General features: G+C 38.1%; 1 long non-coding RNA gene across 1 annotated transcript in view; it reads right to left on the bottom strand.

Annotated features, from left to right (window-relative positions):
* Positions 1–10,880, bottom strand: part of LOC104993172 — a 53,760-nt gene that overhangs the window by 26,221 nt on the left and 16,659 nt on the right. Inside the window, exons 4-5 of the long non-coding RNA XR_825803.1 lie at positions 6,067–6,237; positions 3,991–4,079 (exon numbers count right to left, since the gene is read on the bottom strand). This is a non-coding gene — a long non-coding RNA (uncharacterized LOC104993172). The remainder of the gene's footprint in view (positions 1–3,990; positions 4,080–6,066; positions 6,238–10,880) is intronic.

Here is a 10,880-nt window from a genome sequence, read left to right as displayed (position 1 = left end):
GTGAGGGGAAGAAAGAATCAATTCCCCTATTTAAAAAAAAAACAAACAAAAAACGACTGACCTCAGACTTAAAAAAAAAAAAAATTACTGTAGGAGGCAATAAAGCAACATTTACCAAGTCCTTGGGAAAGGAAAATATAAACCAAGAATGTTCAATCTGAACAAGTTATCAAGTATAAAGGTCATTGACAGATAATATCAAACATGCAAAAACTCAGAAGCATAGCTTCTTTGAGCCCTTCTTTAAAACAACTACTGTAGTATGATATCCCATAAACTTAGAATTAAGTGGAAAAATCACTATAAAGACACTATTCACCTGTGAGAATAAGTGGAACAAAATATAAATGTTACAGACCATAACAATTTAAAAGATAATAACATAATCTACCTCTGGTGATACGAGAAGGAGAGGAAGTAGAATAAAGATAAAGCATAGTCCTATCTACATCGCCTAGATGTCAAATAAGATTCTTCAATCTTATAGAGATAATATTAAATCATGACTAGTATATAAACACAAGGAAAAAGATAAACATCTCAGATATTCAGTAAATAAAATGATTAAAAACTAAAAGTATATCATAAAAAGCAACAGGTTTAAAACAAAAATTGTTGTCAAAACACTAAATGCAAAGGAGCAAAAAAACCTTCCATACTTATCTAAAGCCCTCAGATTAGATTAAAAAGACAAAATTATCTGCTATATAACAGAGTGATTCTGAAAGTCTTGAAAAAGATTAGGCAAAAGTAAACCAATAGGCAAACAGATCTGAAATTGCTGGTTAAGGCTGAGCCAGCCCACATTTCCCTGTAAAGACAAGAGTTTTAGTCTTCTCTCAACCATGATGAGGGCAATGAAGCCCATTCCTGCCTGCAGGAGGTACACTATCTAAAACGAAAAACCAAAATTCCACAAATAATTACAATAAATCATAACCCAATTTCAAGATACCTTGCTGTCTCATTCAACATTTATTGAATAACATTGACAATTATCTAAAACCTTTTAGGCATTTGTATTAGTAAGTATTTTTAAACTGAGAGTTTAGATGGGTCTATTCTAAATTTTTTAAAGATAGCTTCTTTTAATAGCTATGTTTTAGAGTTGCTTTTACAAAAACAGTGCTTCCCCTTTTTCCTGTACTTGTGGTTTTATAACAATCTTTCATTTCACTGGCACATGGGCCAAAAGAGAGCAGAGAAAAATGCAGTTTATCTAAAAGATGATGATGTAACACATCAAGTTTGATTCTCTTTCTTTCATGTAGGAATAACTTTCACAATATGCTTCTGATGCATCTTCCCAATGAACTAAAATGGTTTAACAGCCCTGGAAAGCTGTATCAGAGTCCTCTAGGAAATGATACCCCAATTTTATTCTAAGCAGCTTAGAAGAACTATAATATTCAGAGAAACTATTAATATTAGCTGTTCCTGACACTAAGAGAATTGCGGGACAGAAACAGCTATTCCACTCTCCACCAACTGTGGAGCTGATGAGTAGAGATGACAATCTGTGCCATAACTTAGAGCCAGAACAGGAAGCTACTAGGATGCAAGCAAGGAAAATTTTCACGGGGAGGCAGCAAGTTCAGAAGCAACCATGATTATCACAGGGCTGGATGTACTGGTGAAGAAAGAAATCCTGGGCAGAAAATACGACATACCAATATGCACTGTAAATGCCCAAAGATCTCAGTTGATTTAAATAAATAAACAGATACTAAAGTTACAGATACCTGATTGTGAGCTCTTAAAATTATTTCTAGTTAAGCTATACCATTTGAAAGTGGGTTCACTTTTAACCTTTTCACTAAACTGGATCAAAAGGTTTGGGATGAGTGCTTCAGCCAATGAAACAAGGATCAATCCCCAAGAAAACTACTTTCTCAGGTTCTTCTAATAAAATCATTATACAGTATTCACACGACTTTTCTGAGCTGATTAATCATATCTAAACAAACTTTAAAAATGCTTCTCCTGGGTGTTTTCATGTGTGAGACTAGCTGGAAACATGGCACCAATGGCTGTCTCAGGAACAACTGAAGTGGTGCTCTACAGAGAAAAGTGGCTGCAGAGAGAGTAAGGCAGAGAGTAAGACAGGCTTTCCCTGGTGGCTCTGATGGTAAAGAATCTGCCTGCAATGCAGGAGACCCAGGTTCAAACCCTGGATCAGGAAGATCCCCTGGAGAAGGGAATGGCTACCCATTCCAGTATTCTTGCCTGGAAAATCCCATGAACAGAGGAGCCTAGTGGGTTACAGTCCATGGGGTCACAAAGAGTCAGACATGACTGAATGACTAAGGCAGAGACAGGAAAGAACAAAAAGCTTAACACTAGATTAACAGTTTATTTTCCTTATAGTCTAGATGTGCATGGAGCCAACAATTCACTTTTAAGCCATTAACTCTCTTAGCAGAATCACCTACTTGAGAAATTACTTATACCTTAACTTCTTGCAGCTTATCAGACAAAAATGGTAAAGCTAGTCACATTTCACAGAGATTTCAGAACCTCCCTGCCCTCAGGAAGGAGTTAAGAGGTTTTTGTTTTTAAATCCTAAGGAAAGTGGCCAAAAGTGATCATAATGAAAACTTAACCATACTTAACAAGCTCCAGACTTCTCACACATGCTTTCATGTAATCTTCAAGACAACGCAGAAAGATAGACAACCCAGAAAGATAGGTGGGCCCATTTCTCAATGTTTTATAGAAGAAGAAACAGGCCCAAAGATTAAATAACTTCTGTAGTCCCACAGCTACAACTGCAAACTTTTGACAAACCGCAACTCTTTCAAGATTTCCCTCAATTCCTCCCCTCCCTCTAATTAGATGGAGTGGAGTCAGCTAGGCTCCCTCAAGACTTCAGCGTTCCCTTAACACTCTAAAATGTAACTAGCCTATGTGCTTGATCGCCAAGCCTACCCTCCCAAAACAGCGTTGAAGGCAGTAATTATGCTTCACTGATCTCCACATCTCTAGAAGAACGACATAGTGGGGTTCAATAAATGCCTGATAAATTTAAGGATCAGGTAAGTAAGTATAAAATTGCCCAAGGGCAGAGGTGATCTTTGAGGGCTCATCCACCAGTCCAGGTGTGATATTAGGGATCTTCTGGTCCTACTACAAGTTCTTATGGCCCCGGCCAGTCTTCTTACTGGGGAATGAGCCTAGATAGTATACTTCAAATCCAGGAATCAGGCAGAGATTTATACATATTGTTGTTGTTGTTCAGTTATGTCCGACTCTTTGTGACCCCATGGACTGCAGCACACCAGCCTTCCTTGTACTTCACCATCTCTAGGAGCTTGCTCTAACTCATGTCTATTGAGTGAGTGATGCCATCCAACCATCTCATCCTCTGTTGTCCCCTTCTCTTCCTGCCTTCAGTCTTTCCCAGCATCAGGGTCTTTTTAATGAGTCAATTCTTCACATCAGGTGGCCAAAGCATTGGAGCTTCAGCTTCAGCATCCATTCTCCCAATTAATATTCGGGATTGATTTCCTTCAGGATTGTCTGGTTTGATCTCCTTGCAGTTCAGTATGTGTGTGTATATATATAAGTGTGTGTGTGCTAAGTCACTTCACTCGTGTCCAACTCTTTGTGACTCTATGGACTGTAGCCCGCCATGCTCCTTTGTCCACAGGATTCTCCAAGAAAGAATACTGGAGTGGGTAGCCATGCCCTCCTCCAGGGAATCTTCTCGACCCAGGGATCGAACCTACATCTCCTGTAGTTCCTGTACTGCAAGCAGATTCTTTACCACTGAGCCACTGAGGAAGAACACACACACACACACATACATCATATATTTATATTTCTATATCTGATTCTTACCTTCAGTTGTTTTTAGCTAATACTGTGGCTGAGTACAAAATTACATAAATTTGTCCTCCTAAACTATCCCATAATAATCCTCCATGTTTATCTAAGGGAAAATACACCATTTCTAGATAAAGTACTTACACTATTCTTTTGACAACCTACCTTGTTGATAATGTTTCCAGTCATTAATTTCAGACTCAGGAAGAGGGAACTCAGCCATTTTTCATAGTCCTGCAAAAATCATCCACATTCTGCTGAATCAAACACAGGATAATACTGTAAGATGCACTCAGCTGAAACCCATCACCTCAGCCACCATACGTTACTAACCATTAAAACAAAATGGGAATCAGTTTTTCCACCCAATAGTTTACCTAAATCTCTCTCTTAGGCAAGTTTGACCTTTACAATACAACTTTCATTTTGCTGTAAGCTCTTACATTTATATTACTGCTTAACATGCACTCTTCATAGAAATCTGCCCGAACAATTTCTAACTGTATTTATTCATGCTGAGCATTCTGCTTAACTACTTGCCTAAAATGCAATACAGTTACCAGAGAAACAGTATTTCCTGTTATTTCAGGATGGTGAAGGTCAGACCAGTTTCATTCAAAGGGAAATGAATTGTTTTGTGTCTCTAGGCTGTGTAGTATAATTTCAACGTGCTTTCTTGCTGTTTCTGGTAGAGCCTTCGACTGTTCTTCATTTTACTGTGATCACCACTGTTATCCCTGCCCTCTCATGCCTTTTTAACTGAGTGAGGTTACTTCTAACATTCTACCACCTATAGAAATTGTGTAACATGCACGGCATTGAAAATTTAACTTAAAGGCAGCCTGTCTTTGTGACCAGAAAGCAAGAATTATATTCATTAGGTGCTTCTGCAAAATTCTTTAATCAAGTAATTAATCCTCTGGATAAAGTAATTTATTTCATTCTCTATACTATTTTGAAGAGTCAGATGATCTCACAGAGATTGCCTATTTTAGCATTTTATTAATCTGGCACACAGAAGTGACATAATCCCATCCCTGGTTCAAGTGGCTGCTTTCCAGTGGAGCCTTACAGCATAGTGGCTAAATGTTGGGCTTTGGAGTTAGAAGGATCTGGACGTGAAACTTTGTTCTACCAAACATAGGCGGGTTCCCTAACTTCCTCTGCTCTGCATTCAACAAACTGGGGGCCACTGTTCTATTATCACTACTTGTTTACGGAACTGCTGCAAAATGAGTCTAGGTACAACGGCAGAATTTGCAAGTATATTCTTCATTGAAAATGCAGTGTGTACTGAAATCATTCCAGGACCCCCACAATACAGCTGTCAATGTGTCAAACTGATGGTCAAAGCAATGACCAGGCAATGTGTCAAAGTGTAGGCTCACATGGGTGAACAAAGTAAAACGCAAAAAGAATAGAGCAAGTTCAAATGAAGCTGGGGATGAGTATCAACGTTAGGGGAGTTCAGCCTTGTGGGTAAGGCACAACAAAAAGTAAAATCCTGGTGATATTCAAAGACAGACATTTAAGTGGCCTTATGACCATTCATTGATTTTCAACCACGACTGCAATAATTCAGTACGTTAGAGGTGAGTGGGCAGGAAGGAGGTGGGATTGTAGCTTTAACTCTTTGAGAATCTCACATACATCACAGTTTACAATTTTTCTATATATCAATTCATTACTGATGGACATGTATGTCTGTCACACATGAGAATATTCTCCAATACATGTTTCGTAAATGTAGTGGGTTGAATGACAGCCCCCAAAATATATATCCATGTAGAACCTTTGAATATGGCTTTATTTGACAAAAGGGGGATGTCTTCAAAGATGTATTTAAGGACTTCAAGATGAGATCATCCTGATTAACCAAATGGGCTCTAAATCCAATGACAGTGTCCTTGTTATGGACAGAAAAGGAGAAGAGAGAGGCATAGAATAGGCCATGTGAATATAGAGGAATAACAACAGGGCCCCAGATGAGTAGCCAGGTTTGTAGCCTGGCCTGGCCCTTGTCCTAGAAGGGAATCAAAGCATTCATTCATTCAGCAGCTGTTTTATATAGGGCCAGGATCTGATGGGTATGGTCCAATCATAAAATATAAGCTGGGTAGTAGGAAGGTACTTTTGCAATTTGTCAGCACCTGAACACCTCGGGCTTATCCTTGATCTGTGGACAGCACTGCTAATTCCAGGTCTTACCAACCAATGGATCTGGGGCTACTAACATCTTACCTTGTTCAGGATTGTCTCAGGAACCAAGGAAGTACAGATTATTAGGAGAATACCAGTGGCTATCACTGTGAAAGTCAGTGCCTGGAGAAACAAGGCAATACTTCTTCCCTCTTCAATTTCTTCACCCTTCAGGCAGCTGCCACTCACGCTTCTCTGGCACTTTTCTATGTCCTTCAAAACATGATGAAAATAAATTTGGACTCTGGGGTTTCTAACTTCAAGAGTCACCATGTCATTAACTCAGTATCTTCTTTCTAGAAGGTGACTGACAGTGAGAGAGCAATGCTTAGTCCAGAGGAATGGCTTTCTCATATGACTGTTGTCAAGATGTCTAGTTAACGTGGCAAAGCCTAGGCTCTCTTCTTTGATACAAAGACAAAATGACAAGGTGAATAAAAATGGGAAATATGAAATATAAATGGAAATACAAAATACAAATGTGTATATGTATGTAGCCACAATGTGGAACCATACTTTAAGAAGCCTGCCAAGTACAATGAGTATTAGATCTCACTGAGAAAGCTGAGAGCGGATTATTCACATCTCCAGATGACAGGAAGAGCACCAGATGAGAAGTGAAAGCAAGAAGTCATAATTCACAAAGGCAAGACCTGGGTACATGGCAGAGCACTTCCAAGTCCCTATAGCTATCTGATCAGCAACTGTGGCAAAGGAGATGGAACCACGTAAGGGAAAACTGACATGGGGGAAAAAAATTTCACCTGTTGGGTAAGAAATGAGAAGAGAAACGGAGCTCTTGGCAAGGTAAGAACTAAACACTACATCAGTACATTAAAAAAATCCTGAAACAGGAATTTTGAACGTGACCCAATATGAAGTTCTACTAGATGACAGCAAAATCCAACCTACAGATGAGGTTTTTCCTTAATTTACAAAGCCTACAAAAACAATTAATCCATTCGCTCTTAAAGCACTTCCACTATACTTTATCTTAAGGAAAAAAAAAAAGCTGGTCCACTGAAATAAGGCTTTCCAAGTCTATTCTTCTCATTGCTGACTCTGTTTTCATACTGTTGATTTGTTTTTCTCTCCCATTTGTTTTTGAGCTCTACCAGTTCACTATTCATTTCTCTGTTTCATTTTTCCTATGTACTTTTTCATCTCTTTTCAATGCTCTTATTTCAAAGGGCCATATCTTCTGTTATTGTGACAAATGACTCAGCTTTCCCTCCCCCCTTTTTAAAAAGTCTTAGTTGACTCATTGGAAAAGACTCTGATGCTGGGAGGGATTGCGGGCAGGAAGAGAAGGGGATGATAGAGGATGAAATGGCTGGATGGCATCACCGACTCGATGGACATGAGTTTGAGTGAACTCTGGGAGTTGGTGATGGACATGGAGGCCTGGCGTGCTGCAATTCATGGGATCGCAAAGAGGCGGACACAACTGAGCGACTGAACTGAACTGACTGAATTCTAATACAAATAATAAAAAGAAATAAACCAGCATAAAATACGTAAGAATATACCCCAAGGGAACAAAAAGAACCAAAATATATAAAGAAATACTTGAAGAAAAAAATTAAGATAATCAAAAACTACATCAGAAAAACTGTACCACAAAACATACAAAGAAAGTAGATAAAGGTCATAAGAAGCTTTTACATAAAACTAATGAAATAAACAGAAAAATAAAATCATGATTTAAATGAATTAAACATTCAGTTCAGTTACTCACTCATGTCCAACTCTTTGCAAGCCCATGAATCACAACATGCCAGGCATCCCTGTCCATCACCAACTCCTGGAGTTCACCCAAACTCATGTGCATCGAGTTGGTGATGCCATCCAGCCATCTCATCCTCTGTTGTCCCCTTTTCCTCCTGCCCCCAATCCCTCCCAGCATCAGGGTCTTTTCCAATGAGTCAGCTCTTCGCATCAGGTGGCCAAGGTATTGGAGTTTAAGCCTCAGCATTAGTCCTTCCAATGAACACCCAGGACTGGTCTCCTTTAGGATGGACTGTTTGGATCTCCTTGCAGTCCAAGGGACTCGCAAGAGTCTTCTGCAGCACCACAATTCAAAAGCATCAATTCTTCAGTGCTCAGCTTTCTTCACAGTCCAACTCTCACATCCATACATGACCACTGGAAAAGCCATAGTTTATAAACATCAAAAAAGGGGGCACTGATACTACTGAAAACAAGGTTGTGAATATGCAGAACAACATTGATAAAACTGAGCAACATAAAATGAAAAAGAGAAAATACCTCAAAAATAGTAGGAAAAAATGAAAGACTATGACAGATTAAAGCTCCAAAATAGGTGTAATTGATGTTGCTGTAAAAGGACATGGAACAAATGAGACAGAAGTTTGCTAAAAAATGTTATAGGAAAAAGCTTTCCTGAAATAAAATATTAAAAAGGTTAATTTCCCCCTCTAAAACTTATATTGAACAGTCAACCATGAGATTTCAAAGATGGACTTAGAAGATACTATGAGCACCCAAGCCAAAAAATCAATCAAGTCATTAGGGATGGGGTACATAATAAACTGAGTTCACTTTCCATGAGAAACTTTCATTGCCAAGTATCAGTGAAGAAAGTCTAGAGGGTTCCAGAGTCAAAAGGATGATGTAGAAATTTTATTTCTATCCAGATACTTTCCACAAATAAAGAAAAATAATATCTCAAACATGAGGGAATGCAAGAAGAATCAGAAAAATAATAGTTGATTCCACTCAAATATTAGAGCCATGGAAATTATGAAAAACTAGGATTGGATGAAAGAATAGAATATGAATATTGTAAATAATAAATATGCTGAAAAACAATCTAATAAATATTGAGAAGAATAAAGGAAATGTAAGCACACTGATTTTCTAATTTTCTAAGAGAGATTATCACTGGATATTATTTAAAGCTGATAAATCAAGCTTATAAATGGAGACAATCTGATTTTAGAATATAAATAGAAACACATAAAGACATACAAAAATAATACAACCATGTAAATAAAGTAATATGCATACCCTGTTATTACATAAGGGAAACAATGATTTTAAGTCTCTGTAAATCAATCCATAAATTAAGTTGAGGGCCCGGGGTGTGGAGGGCGGACTATTACAGGATTTCTTTTTAAGTTAAAAATAATAATAATAAATTTTAAGGACTAGGCCAAAAAGTAAACACGCAAATATAGCTGACCAACCTCTGATCTTAATATAAAAGCTATGGTAATTTAAAAAGATGAATAGGTTAGCTTATTGACAGAATAAAGTCTAAATATATATATGGAATATATACATATGGAATTCCACATATATATAAAATTTAGTATATGTTAACTATATATTTTGGAGTAGTGCAGACAGATTTATTAATCAACAAAGAGATTTTGGGAAAACTAGCAGCTATCTGGAAATGTAAAAAGGAGATCCTCACCTTACTCCTATTAAAATAAATTCCAAGCAGATCAAAAGTTTTTAAAAGTTGTAAATACATATTGTTTTTGATCAAGCAATTCCAATTCAAGGGATATGTCCAATTTATATATTTGCCAATAAGTAATGAAAGTGTGAAAGTCAAAGTGTTAGTCGCGTCTGACTGGGTTCAACTCTTTGCTGAACCCATGGACGGGTAGCTCACCAGGCTCCTCTGTCCATGGGATTCTCCACGTAAGAATACTGGAGTGGGTTGGAGGACACTCCAGGGGATCTTCCTGACCCAGGGATTGAGCCTGAGTCTCCTGTATTGCAGGCAGATTTTATTACCTTCAGAGCCACCAGGGAAGACCTTAATACAGAATACTTGTGCTAATATAGAATAATTTCTAAGATCTATTTTTAAATAGAGAAGCAAGGGACAAAACAGAGTGCCCAGTATGTTTATACTTACATAGAATTATATTGTATGATATATATTTGTGTGTGTATATATATATATCACATACATACTTTAGATATATAAATTTAACATTTATATATACTCTTGAGAAACCTAAATGCAGGTCAGGAAGCAAGAGTTACAACTGGACATGGAACAACAGACTGGTTCCAAATAGGAAAAGGAGTTCGTCAAGGCTGTATATTGTCACCCTGCTTATTTAACTTCTATGCAGAGTACATCATGACAAACGCTGGGCTGGAAGAAGCACAAGCTGGAATCAAGATTGCCGGGAGAAATATCAATAACCTCAGATGTGCAGATGACATGACCCTTACAGCAGAAAGCGAAGAAGAACTAAAGAGCCTCTTGATGAAAGTGCAAGAGGAGAGTAAAAAAGTTGGCTTAAAGCTCAACATTCAGAAAACTAAGATCATGGTATCGGGTCCCATCACTTTATGGCAAAAAGATGGAGAAACAGTGGAAACAGTGGCAGATTTTATTTTGGGGGGCTCCAAAATCACTGCAGATGGTGACTGCAGCCATGAAATTAAAAGATGCTTACCTCTTGGAAGATAAGTTATGACCAACCTAGATAGCATATTTAAAAGCAGAAACATTACTTTGCCAACAAAGATCCATCTAGTGAAGGCTATGTTTTTTTCCAGAAGTCATGTATGGATGTGAAAAGCTGGACTCTAAAGAAAACTGAGCACCGAAGAATTGATGCTTTTGAACTGTGATGTTGGAGAAGACTCCTGAGAGTCCCTTGGACTGCAAGGAGATTCAACCAGTGCATCCTAAAGGAAATCAGTCCTGAATACTCATTGGAAGGACTGATGTTGAAGCTGAAACTCCAATACTTTGGCCACCTGATGCGAAGAGTTGACTCATTGGAAAAGATTCTGATGCTGGGAGGGATTGGGGGCAGGAGGAGAAGGGGACGACAGAGGATGAGATGGCTGGATGGCAT

The sequence above is a fragment of the Bison bison genome, unplaced genomic scaffold (assembly GCF_000754665.1).
Source record: "Bison bison bison isolate TAMUID 2011002044 unplaced genomic scaffold, Bison_UMD1.0 scf7180017864235, whole genome shotgun sequence".
Classification (NCBI taxonomy): Eukaryota; Metazoa; Chordata; class Mammalia; order Artiodactyla; family Bovidae; genus Bison; species Bison bison.
The sequence above is the reverse complement of the archived record's forward strand: the minus strand, read 5'-3'. Positions and strand labels throughout refer to the sequence as shown.